The sequence below is a fragment of the Erpetoichthys calabaricus genome, chromosome 16, assembly GCF_900747795.2.
Source record: "Erpetoichthys calabaricus chromosome 16, fErpCal1.3, whole genome shotgun sequence".
Lineage (NCBI taxonomy): Eukaryota > Metazoa > Chordata > Cladistia > Polypteriformes > Polypteridae > Erpetoichthys > Erpetoichthys calabaricus.
Window position 1 is genome coordinate 76,281,730 of NC_041409.2, and position 12,612 is coordinate 76,294,341.

At 40.9% G+C, this 12,612-nt stretch overlaps 1 protein-coding gene across 4 annotated transcripts in view; it reads right to left on the reverse strand.

Moving 5' to 3' along the window:
- traf3 (TNF receptor-associated factor 3) overlaps positions 1 to 12,411 on the reverse strand; it is a 70,203-nt gene extending 57,792 nt beyond the window's left edge. Inside the window, exon 1 of one of the 4 annotated variants that reach the window (XM_028822290.2) lies at positions 12,309 to 12,411. The gene's annotated coding sequence lies outside the window, so the exon portion shown is untranslated. Of the gene's footprint in view, positions 1 to 7,121; positions 7,142 to 7,721; positions 7,994 to 12,308 lie in introns of those variants that run through there. The other 3 variants (XM_051919901.1, XM_028822289.2, XM_028822291.2) reach the window with 3 other exon arrangements.
- Between the last annotated feature and the right edge of the window lie 201 nt (positions 12,412 to 12,612).

Consider the following 12,612-nt stretch of genomic DNA (forward strand, 5'->3'; position numbering starts at 1 on the left):
ATGAAAGTGTAAGGCTGCCTGTTGCAGCACATAAACTACCATCACCTCCTGAATGACCTAATAAAGTCTGTACTTTGATTATTAACGCCTGAAGTTTATGTAATAAAAACTGGTGAAAAAAGAGAGGACTGACTTAATAAAATCAAACTGTGCATATATTTAAGTAAGAACATCATGTCTATTTTCATAAATAGAATAATTAATAAAGTAGCCTGAAGCACATCAAAATCATAGCTTGACATAACACATTTTTCAAATCGCAAGAGATCAGATTTTGATTAGCCTATATATTAGAAAGAATGTAAGGACTTCAAATCCAGCCTGTTCCTGTCAAATCTATCTGTTGGAAAGCAAATGCACTGTATGGTTAAAACAGGCCCATTAACAACTAGCATGTATACTGCCGGGTGGCACGGTGGCGCAGTGGGTAGCGCTGCTGCCTCGCAGTTGGGAGACCTGGGTTTGCTTCCGGGTCCTCCCTGTGTGGAGTTTGCATGTTCTCCCTGTGTCTGCGTGGGTTTCCTCCCACAGTCCAAAGACATGCTGGTTAGGTGGATTGAGGATTCTAAATTGGCCCGTGGGTGTGTTTGTGTGTGTCCTGCGGTGGGTTGGCACCCTGCCTGGGATTGGTTCCTGCCTTGTGCCCTGTGTTGGCTGGGATTGGCTCCAGCAGACCCCCATGACCCTGTGTTCGGATTCAGCGGGTTGGAAAATGGATGGATGTATACTGCCTACGCAGAAGTTCAACAAGAAGTGGCAGCAGAATAGTAAAATATACAATATCACTGAATAATCAAAAATTCTAACAGTTTCAGAAGACACCACTACAATGTCTTTATATATACATCCATCCATCCATTTTCCAACCCGCTGAATCCAAACACAGGGTCACAGGGGTCTGCTGGAGCCAATCCCAGCCAACACAGGGCACAAGGCAGGGAACCAATCCTGGGCAGGGTGCCGACCTACCGCAGGACACACACAAACACACCCACACACCAAGCACACACTAAGGCCAATTTAGAATCACCAATCCACCTAACCTGCATGTCTTTGGACTGTGGGAGGAAACCGGAGCGCCCGGAGGAAACCCACGCAGACACGGGGAGAACATGCAAACTCCACGCAGGGAGGACCCGGGAAGCGAACCCGGGTCTCCTAACTGCGAGGCAGCAGCGCTACCACTGCGCCACCGTGCCGCCCTTTTATATATACATTCTACATTGAAACAATTTTTAAACAAAAAAAAAAATGTATTCATGATCAGTTGTGCATAGTAACAATACATGATCTATTTTACAAATATACGTGTGAATATACATAAACCCACATCATGACATAACAGATACATAACTACATCGCTAACACACAACCCACAGCAATATAATAAACACAGTCCAGGATGAAAGCAGTGATTATCAAGTGCAGCAAAAATTAACCATTGCATGAGCTGCAGAAGATAATCCCAAAAAGAAGTTAATTGTTTTGCTCTACTGCTTACATGGATTAAAGGGCAGGGTCTTCTCACTCACGCCATTACTGCTACTAACAAATCACAGCATTTTCATGTCCCCATCACTGCTTCAAAATGCCAACTGTAACACATATACTCATATGAACCCCTCCCTCAACAAAAGCAAAAATGGGAAAAAATCTAATACATATTAGATTTCATTAATACACATTAATGAAAAAGTCATCCATCCATCCATCCATTTTCCAACCCGCTGAATCCGAACACAGGGTCACGGGGGTCCGCTGGAGCCAATCCCAGCCAACACAGGGCACAAGGCAGGAAACAATCCTGGGCAGGGTGCCAACCCACCGCAGGACACACACAAACACACCCACACACCAAGCACACACTAGGGCCAATTTAGAATCGCCAATCCACCTAACCGGCATGTCTTTGGACTGTGGGAGGAAACCGGAGCGCCCGGAGGAAACCCACGCAGACACGGGGAGAACATGCAAACTCCACGCAGGGAGGACCCGGGAAGCGATGAAAAAGTCATGGCTATACTTAATAAAAAAGTTTCATAAAAATCAAACCTCTAATCTAGTCTGTTGTCATCTCTGTACAGGAAATCTATTTACTGTTATTGGCAAAAAATACTATGAACATTACGTGCAGCAAAGTGCTTTTCAAATCATGTTATAAAGTCGGTACTTAAATGAGCCTCACCGATTTTTTTTTTTTGCAGCCTCTCTTTAATGATTCATTCACTGTGTAGTTCACATGGTATTTAATATTACTGATCTCACTGCTGAAGAAATTATTCACATACTTTTCCTGGCAGGCCTTCTGGACTATATATACTGTAGAAAGTCTTGTGGGCTCATGCTTCTGCTAATTACTCATTTAAGATCAAATTTACTGTTGTTCTCCAAGCTTCATTGTTCTATTGGAATGGCAACTATAAGAGCAGCAAATGTACCTTTTCAACTGATTCTTTAACGTTGGAACACTAAAGTTAGACAGAGAAAATAACTGGAATTTACATCACAGTCAAAATATCACAAATAGATATTTTTCCAAATTGTACAGCCCTACCTCTGATGCCATCTTTTTCATTGTTCAATGTCCACCAATGGAACTAAGTTAGTCCACTGCTCTAATTCAGGGATTCCCGGGATGATGCAAAGTGGGAATGACGTATGGGACACCAGGCCACTGCACAGAACACTTATTCACAGCCTCTCTTTTCTCTCACAAACACACACACACACACACACACAGGGTAAATTTTATGTTGTCAATTAAACAAACTTATACATATTTGGGATGTAGGTGGAAAACTGGGAGTAACCAGAGGAAAACTCGGATAGAAACAGAGAGAAGGTACAAACTCCACATAGGCAGGTTTGAACATAAGAGTCTGGAGATGTATGGCAGCTGCACTAATCATTATGCCACCATGCTACTCCCCATGGTACAGCAGACACGAAACCTTTAATTCAAAAGTATGCACAGATTAACATCTACTTAAATAAAAAACTATTTTATTGTAATTCTACTCTTATTCCCCCAAGCCATAAACATGTGACTATATCTATATTTAGGTTTCACTTTCACTTGACACAGTGGAATTCAAGGAAACATAATTTCCAGAATTTAACTGCTTACACCAGGAACATCTATACAGAACAGCAATGCTGTCAGTCTTCTCATGGTGAGAAAAATCTTCATGACTAACAGAAATCTGTCCCTTACCCAATAAAATGTTAATTCATAACAAAACACTGCCTTATATTCATTCCTACCGCACATGTGGAAACACCCCAGAGTGTGCCCCACAATTATCACCTTCACTCAGTTGCTTTGTAGTTTTCATCACCTAACGTTACTAACTAAATAAAAACGTGTAATTTAATGTGAAATGTGGCTCTTTACCAAAACAGAATTGTGACAGACACCTTGCAAATCAACTGTAAATGAACAGGCAAGTTTTACAAAACAATCATTCAACTGCAATCTACATACTGTCAATGTTTCAATAAATACATTAAAAACACATTTGCGTCTATAAATTGTATGCTAAAAGATCACTACAGATAAAGGCACAGTAAAAAACAGGTTTTATTTTGAAAATGCAACAGATGGTTTGACTAGCCATTGTAGACACAACGGTCTAAACCAAACTTTCTAGTCTTCTCATATAATTACCAGTATCCCCCAACTTTCAAGAAGTACAGCTGGGATTTGGGGCAAGTTCAATGTAGGCGATACTTTTTAAGGACTTTTGACCTTGGACCATATTGTGAGAAAGCAAAAAAAGAAAAACTGCTTTTGGTTTTTCTCCAGACATCACTGTATGTTATGTGTACAGTGCAAGGGGACAATTTTGGCATACACCTGCACACTGTCCTTATATTTGAAAGCATCACAGGGTAACTTAACATAATGAGACTCTGCAATCAGCAACCATAATTATTTGCTGTCCAAAATCGAAATGTGAGGCTCCCTGGCACCATAATGGGATCTTCAATTGGGCACTGCAGAAACATTTGTCAATGAAAATGTCTGTGGGGGGAAAAAATGTTTGTAGGTAAGCATGAATTACATTTATTGAAGAAAATGCTAGAGAACACACTGGTAACTACGAAACAGCAGCAAATAATACACCTACAAATTAAATTATTGTTGTCATGAATTATAGTATCTTTCCATACTGTACCAACACCCTAAGGCACTCTACAAGTACAGACCAATATCACAATTGTTTACGTGTATTTTTAACAATTGTAACAAAGAAATTGACATGACTCACTCTGGGTCAAAGGCACAAACTAAACATACACCCTTGTTATTTAAAGAGCAATGCAATGGCCACTATGTCACACTATACAGTATTTCGAAAAAAAGTTCTCATAGCAAGTAAAACACTCAGGTAAACAATGATTACACACAGATTAAGGGCTATAAACAAACATAACACATTTGTGCCAATTAAACCTTTTCTGGCACAACATATTCTCAGCTACATCTGAGGTAAGGAGCACGTGTTGATACAGCGCATTGCCGCACCCACCACATTACAAACCAACTCGGAATCCCAGATTAGCACCCGAGTGCAGCCATGCAACAGGGGACACCTCAGCAACACACTAGTTCAGATGGAATGGAACCAGTGTGAGGTTTTATATGGTGGCTGAAGGGCCAATTCTGCCACCAACCCCCAGGTTTTTCTCTGCAGGTTGGAGGGCCTACATGCAAGGCTGGTTGCAGATTAACGTCATACCCAGGACAGAGCAATTGCAGGTTAAGGGGCCTTGCTAATGGGCCCAACGAATTAGAGTCACTTTTGGCGTTTATGGGATTCGAAACTTCCGATTGCCAGTGCAGATCCCTAGCCTCAGAGCCACCACTCCGCCATCAGCAACATCTGCTTGTGCTGATATTTGACAAACTAATGCATTTCACTCCACCCCCATCAAATCACTTACATAGGAGGGAGAGCAAGAAGAAGCAATGGGGAACACATCTATAGTCTGGAAACTGCCCTTGAAGGACTCTGAATAGGAGGTGAAGGTGTGCTGGAGTAGCAAAAGGCTACCAAGCAAGAGTATTACTTCAAAGTTCTCCCACTTTATTCAGAAAAGTGAAACAAGAAAATTGTACATATCCAAGGCAGCTGCAGGCTATATGGAAGTACAACAGGAAAAATGTCAAGGTCAGAAATAAGAGGACACAGGGTGGGTTTTTGTGACTATATATTCAAAGTTGAAATATATTTATTTGTGCACTTATCTTTAACATTTTTTACAGTTTACATCCTGCCAGAGTGTTTGCATTATCTAAATTTGACAACTGCTCCATAACTGAAAGAAAGGGTGTAAACTAATGTTCCTGGGTGGCTTAGGAGTGGTCAGTGCTTCTATCTCCCTGCTCCAGGATTCAGATCCTGCTCTGTCACCCATGTAAAGTTAGCTCTGGTTTTCCTCCAATGCACATTAGGTCAGTTTATGTCTTTAAGATTGCTTATCTTATGTTTATGCTCAAATTTATGAAAGTTAAAGGCACACATAATCGGATCTGTTGGCCATAGGGGAGAATTAAAAAAAAAAAAAAATAATAATAATAATAATAATAATAATTCAGATGTTTGACCAGAGCTGCTCAAGCGAGTGTCATTTGTGCCAGAGTGTGATAAAAGGGTTCCAGATGCTTCCAGAATAGGACCTGGCATCTCGAGACCCTGAATTAGAATAAGCAAGTTTAACAACAGATGAATGAATGGCATACGGTTTCAGCATTTGCACATTTAACTGACATGAATCTGTTTGTGTGCAAGATAAGATCACCAGGATAAAAGTGTGTTGTAATTTTAAAAAAAAAAATGTTATAGGGATGGAGCTGTGTGAAAAATATCACATAAAGAATGAAATTTGTGTACTGACACCAATTTATTTTAGTAATATTCTTCTTAAAGAGATGAGTCCTCTTTCCTTCAAAAAACCTGCAGATATAGCACATCTATTGCACCCTGGTATCTCACCACGTCAACACTAGTAGCCACCCGTCCTCTGTGACTTCATCAATTGTCATTCACACATAACTGACAAATTTATGAAGTACTATCTACTTTTACAAAGGCTTTAAAATGGCACGTCTAGCAAAAAGTAAGAACCAACTACACAACTTGTGTCTTGCTACTGTAGCCATGATGTGAGGACCTACAGTCTCAGGCTCACAAAACCAACAGCTCAGATTCAGTGTTAGTCCCAATTTAAACCTTGCGAGCTCCTTGCGTCACTCCCGTATGGACCTATTGAAAACTAAGGTCCAATACATTCATGATTGCAGCAGAGATTGTGCAGTATCAATGGGCCTCTTGATTCTTCTCAATGAATCAAAAACGTATACCAAATTTTTGGTTATTTATTATGTTCCCTTTTCCTCTCTTGATCATCAGTTCTAGTAATTCACTTAAATAACAGAACACCCAAAACCTAATACCACCACTGGAGTAAGCAAATAAAAAATACAGTAGAATGACAAGTTATGTGTGTATTTCAGAACTGCAGTGCCAGTGATGCACCTTTCAGTCTGGCCACATTGCTAAAAGTGACCTTTAAAATGATACAGGGAGGACTGGTGTATCAAAGATTGCAAGCCAGTGGGTTCCAAGACTTGGTCTTGGAGACCCACATAGGGTTTTTTTGTACATTCTTGCCAACTAATTTCTTAATCAAAGGGTAATTCATCTTTTCAAAACCATTGCTAAATTAGAAACTTGCAATTTTCCTGTTTCTACATTCAGTGTATAAATTTAGAAATACCCAAAACTGCAAATAGCACATTCACAGATACGTGCAAGTGTTTCATAGACAGGAGCAATTCCTTTAGCTGCTTCAACACATACTGAGATATTGCCGTTTGTTTCTGGGAAAAGAAATGTATTTATAGACAAAGAGAAAGGAAACACCAATACATTTTCAGCTCCAATTGTCTTCCATTTATACTATTGCTTAACTAGTGTTTTTAAATAGTTATTTAGAAACAAAGAGGCCAACCCCTTACCCAGTGGTTATGACACTGGACCATTAAGTACAAAAGTTCCAGTTCTATCTCCGCATCTGGCACTTTATGGACCCCTTAAGCCAATAATAAACCCTACCTGTTGTGCTCCAAAATGTTCAAAGGTACTGCTGTTCTGAATTTGTAACGCGACGTGTAATTGTATTCACTATTTCAATGAACTATAAAATGCAAGTTTTATTATTTTTTTTTTTTTTTTAAAAGGCCACATAACTCGTATTCCTAAACTAAAAACTCGTCAGTAATGACACCTGTATTTCTCGAATTCTGAGCTGAAAAATATCCATAATTTTAAACACCAGCGTTAATAGGCAGGCGCTGGAAGCGAATTAGGAAACTAGCTGGAATTGTAAGTAGCTGGCAGTATGGAGTTCACAAACCATGTTGTGAGATGAGGTGATGGTAGAGTCAGAAGAATGAGGCACACATCCTAACCATTACAGACCTGGCACAATTAACGGGAAACGTCTCGTTCAATAACGCCGGGGAGACCAAGATTGGCAAGCAAGAATGAAGAGACCCTAAGAGGCCTCCTGCTGCCGAGATGTCGCCCCGAAGTGTAACGTCCTTTATCCCATGGTCAGTCTAAGCTCAGTCTTTCGCCTCTCTCATTCATTCTTCCGCGGCCTGTACCCCCCTCTCTCCATCCCCCGGTCCGCCGAGCTCTCTCGGTACTCACACAGAATCGGGCGTGCGGCCTCCAGGTCCGAAACGCGCCTTGTTCACTCAGTCGGCCGCTTCATGGCTTTCTGCGGACGTGCTGCTCGCGTAAACAAAAAAACCCCTCATACTGGTACGCCGAGCTGCGCGACACACTGGCGCTCCGGCTCTGTGCGGCTGGAAAGCCCCTTTGCTTCGAACTTCCTCCGGCTTTGGAAATCCCCGGCAGAGCAGAGGAGCTGCCAGGCAGCGTGGCCGCCGCAAATGGGCGATTCACCAAGCGGGTTACGTACTTTGCGCAGAGGCGCGCTTTTTAGGCAGGACCGCGACAGTGCGCTCGAGTAGTAACTGTCGGGCAGGTCACAAATCAACTGAAATGAGGAGCTCGGGCGCGCTTCGCCGAGGCAGCACGGACTCCGATACATACAGAACACGCCGGGACAACGAAGCCGAAACCGACCGTTTCTAAAAGTAATACAGTTGGTCGTGCCTTACGGTGTCCGTTTAGATGTCGGATCAGAGACTCGAAGCCGGGTATACTGAATGAACGCGGGAGTCAGTCGATCTTAAAATACACTTAACCCAATATTTCATTGCATCCATCTAGCCAGATGTTTCAGGCATGCAGAATCAGCCGTGGTCTCATTGTAAAAAAGGCACCAACTATCGCCAAAAAAACGACTGCTGATATTTGAATACAGAATCCTAATGCATAGACCGCTCTCTCTGTCTGTCAAATATTGCACACAGAAGTCGTACTCTGACTGATAAAACCGAATTGCTCTGCAGACAGCACTCTTCACGCTTGCTTTTAAAAAAAAGTTATTCTGCTATTAACGCTCTTTCAAGTAGTTTATCTGGTCCTCAGGCCACAACTGATCTACCTTTCCGTGGAGCTTTAGCCTTACCCAAGGAGTGATTCCTAACTAGATCTAGTGTGCAGTTTGCATGTCCTCTATGTGTTCTTGGTTTGAGGTTGTTATCCTGGCCTTTGTGCTTTTAACCCAAACTGGGATGCTTGTTAATTGTCTATTCCAACCTGCAAAGTGTGCATGTTCTCATGCCCTACCATACGCCAAGGGATGGTTCCAACCTACCACCAACACATGGCTGGTTCTATCATCAGAGTGACTTGGATACCTACTCTGGAGCCCAGTTTGCAAAGGGGCCCTGGAATATGCGAGAGATGTTGGAAATATGGCTAATAATAGGAAAGTCCAAATTTTCATTGACACCTTATGTTCTCCTTTATTTGTACTGTGATCCAGTCTCTCGTCATTTTCAGCTTCATTTTCTGGGTTATTGGTCTGACAAACAAATTTAAAAAAAGCTCCAGCTGTTTAGCAATCATGCAACTAAACTTATTGGGATTAACCGATGATTTGGTAAAGTCTGTGTCAGAGGGCAATGCTGAAAAAACTGGAAATCAACTCAATTGATGACAGACATCCATTACATACAGAATTTATCTTCAACAGATCGGGGAGAATAGTCGCTTTAGTAGCCAAATCACTCCAGAAATTCTTTTCTTTCTATTGCATGGCACTAGATAGACAAGATGTAACCATTTTAGGTAAAAACACACTATCAAAGAATCTGTTTTTCAAATGATGTAAATATTTTAGAATTTCTGTGTAAGTTATATCCTGTCTTGTCTTGTCTTGTTTATTTCGTTTCTTTCTGTTACTGGATGCAATGGAGAAGGCAAATTTCATGTTTTCCCGTTTAAACAAGCCTATATAAAAACCCTGAACCTTGACAGTACAGACAGTTGCACTGTCTGGTGCACACCCCTACCCCACTACAACCTCCAGGATTATAAACCAATCCAATCAAACCTCAAAAAAATGCCTTTAAAAGAAAAGTGAGTCCTGAGTGGGTGATAGGTGGGCCACAATCACAACAGGTATCTAAAAAGTCACTTTTAGGAGTAGTTGGACCTACTATGAAACTAATGGAGTTTAAGCTTCAGGGCCCCTAATCACAAAGGGGCCCCAGCAGCGACTTTAGTCTGCTTTGCTTAAACATTTTGGGAGTCTACTGTGTGAGAAAGGGTTTTTACAGTAATAATATGTAACTCAGTACAAAATAATAGTTTAATAACCTTTTAATTTTCATTTTAAGTATCATGTAGGCTAGCCATAAACAAAAAAAAGTTCAGAATATAAGGATGTTTAATTCTAAAAGTATTTAATATGAAATAATATATAATTTAAAGCACTATTAACATTTTTGGCGGCACGGTGGCGCAGTGGGTAGCGCTGCTGCCTCGCAGTTGGGAGATCTGGGGTCCTGGGTTCGCTTCCCGGGTCCTCCCTGCGTGGAGTTTGCATGTTCTCCCCGTGTCTGCGTGGGTTTCCTCCGGGCACTCCGGTTTCCTCCCACAGTCCAAAGACATGCAGGTTAGGTGGATTGGTGATTCTAAATTGGCCCTAGTGTGTGCTTGGTGTGTGGGTGTGTTTGTGTGTGTCCTGCGGTGGGTTGGCACCCTGCCCGGGATTGGTTCCTGCCTTGTGCCCTGTGTTGGCTGGGATTGGCTCCAGCAGCTCCCCGTGACCCTGTGTTTGGATTCAGCGGGTTAGAAAATGGATGGATGGATGGATTAACATTTTTGACAGAATAAAACTTTTTATTGAAATTATCTAGCTTAGGCTAGCAGTAATTGAAAAAAATGAAAGCACAATTTGTTGCTTGCAGTCATTGTAAAGGACAACATTTTGGCAACTTTTTATTTACGGAAATAATTTTATTTAACCTCAAAATATACTAAGCATACGAGGGACGTTCAAAAAGTTTCTGCACTTTTTTTAACTCTATTAATTAAGAATTTCAAAAGCAAATTACATCTCTTTTCTACACAGTCCCCTTCGTTTGCAATGCAATTTTCCCAGCGTCATACCAAATTTTTAATACTCGATTACTACTGCATTCACCGTTTCCAACAAAAATATAAAAGTGCGAAAACTTTTTGAACGTCCCTCGTATAATACTATCACAATAAGTAACAATTTTACCTATGTACAATTACAGTAAACATTAAAAGGTAATAAAAAATATCTTCTTTGGTAGAAACGAACGGTAGATGAGGTGTCATTTCAAAAAAGGATTGCCATTGGAAAGGCCATCACAACATTAATGTGAATGATGTCGGTATTGTGGTAGCCTTATCAACATAATAGCACTCTTGATCTTGATCTAGACAAGATTTTTTTCTAATAAAAGTATTTCAAAAGGATACAATATTTTAATTACCCTAATCAAAAATAAATATTTACAAGATAACAATGGTTACCCAGACCTTATTGATGGTTGCAAAAGTGCCCCCCAATTAGTTCACGCTTCAGGGCCCCAAAAATCCACATGTATTTTTAATGTGTTACCACTCAGTAAAAAAAAAAAAATGTCCACATGGATGGTCATTCAAAAAGAGAGCCCAGTTAATGGTGTAAGACAGATAGCAAAAGGCAGTTTTGATAACAACTATACTGTACCTGACATATTCCAAAAACAAAATATTAATAATAACGAACTGAACAAGCCATAAATCCTACAGTTGAGATTAATGCGAGTGACCGTCCTAACAGATCGTCAGGAGAAGGCTAATTTTTCAGTTTCTGGAAGCTTTAGCAGCAATGTGCAGCCCAGAAGTTCGGGGGAGTCACCTTCACAGACGTGAACAATATTGTGACAGACTGCAGAAGCCACTGGAGGACATAAGACGCACCTAGCAACGCCAAACCCAAACGAAGGATCCCCTTTTTTCGGTCTTTTATTTTATTTTAATGCAAGTATGTGACTCCAAAACGCTCAGTTAAGTATCACCTTTTCGCCATAAAGCGGCATAGTTTTTTCTTTTATGTATAACTGATGTTCGTTAACTGTGCTAGCAGAAGAAAGTTGATTCCTCGTAAATCAGTTAAAATGTTACATTCATTAGACAAAAAAATGATGGTGAAATTGACCGGATATAAAGTTTTGAACATTTCTATTCCACTCCCCGTATCTGGTTTATTAGTAACATATATGATAATCTTCATGTGTGACCAATGTTTGCGTTGGTTTTCAAGAGCGCCGTTACGGTCCACACAAGTATTAGTGAGCTTTTAGTCGCATGTCACTGCTTGTTACGCCCCATTAACACTCATTAGATTGTAGCTTGCTGCCTTGTTATCTTTCCGTTGCTGGAAATCAAAAGCCGCTAAATTGTCAATACTGCATGATATACAATTTGCACCGTACTTTTTTTTTAACCGGGGAAAAAACACTAAGCAAGATGCAAATATACCCATCCAAAACTGACCGGTTACTTTAAGTGTCGACACATGGACGATGTTGTTTCTGACCCCGCGAAGTATTTTCAAGAGAGTAGATAATTAAAGCGCCTGCGTACTACTTTTTAATAATGAGAGGACCCCCACCCCAGCCGTACTCTCGCGTTAGCGTGTCGGCGCACGGCTTTTATTCTACCACTACATCACTCCTATGGAAATGTCAAAGGGAAAGGAAATGACACATTTAGTGAATAAAGATACCGTGCAAAGGAAAAGAAATATTTCCCATCCTACGACTGAAAGCGGGATGAAAACGCAAGCACACCGCTACTTACTCAAGCTTTACCTGCTGCATACCCGCCGTCTCTGTTCATTTTTGTGTTTGTGCTGAAGATCTCCGGTAAGTACGGCCACACGAGACACTTTGGCTAATAACCTGCAGTTCAAAAACAAAAGCAAAACTGATAAAAGACGCGCTGGTCAGCGAATTAAAAATGCAGCTGTATCGATGTCACAAGGGGGTGGGAAAGAAATCAAAGACCCAAAGATAGACTTCACTGCGATCTCCAGACTGCTCTTAATTACAACACGAGTAGTTTTGAATCTTACTTTTGAAACTTCCTCGTGTGGATTCCTACA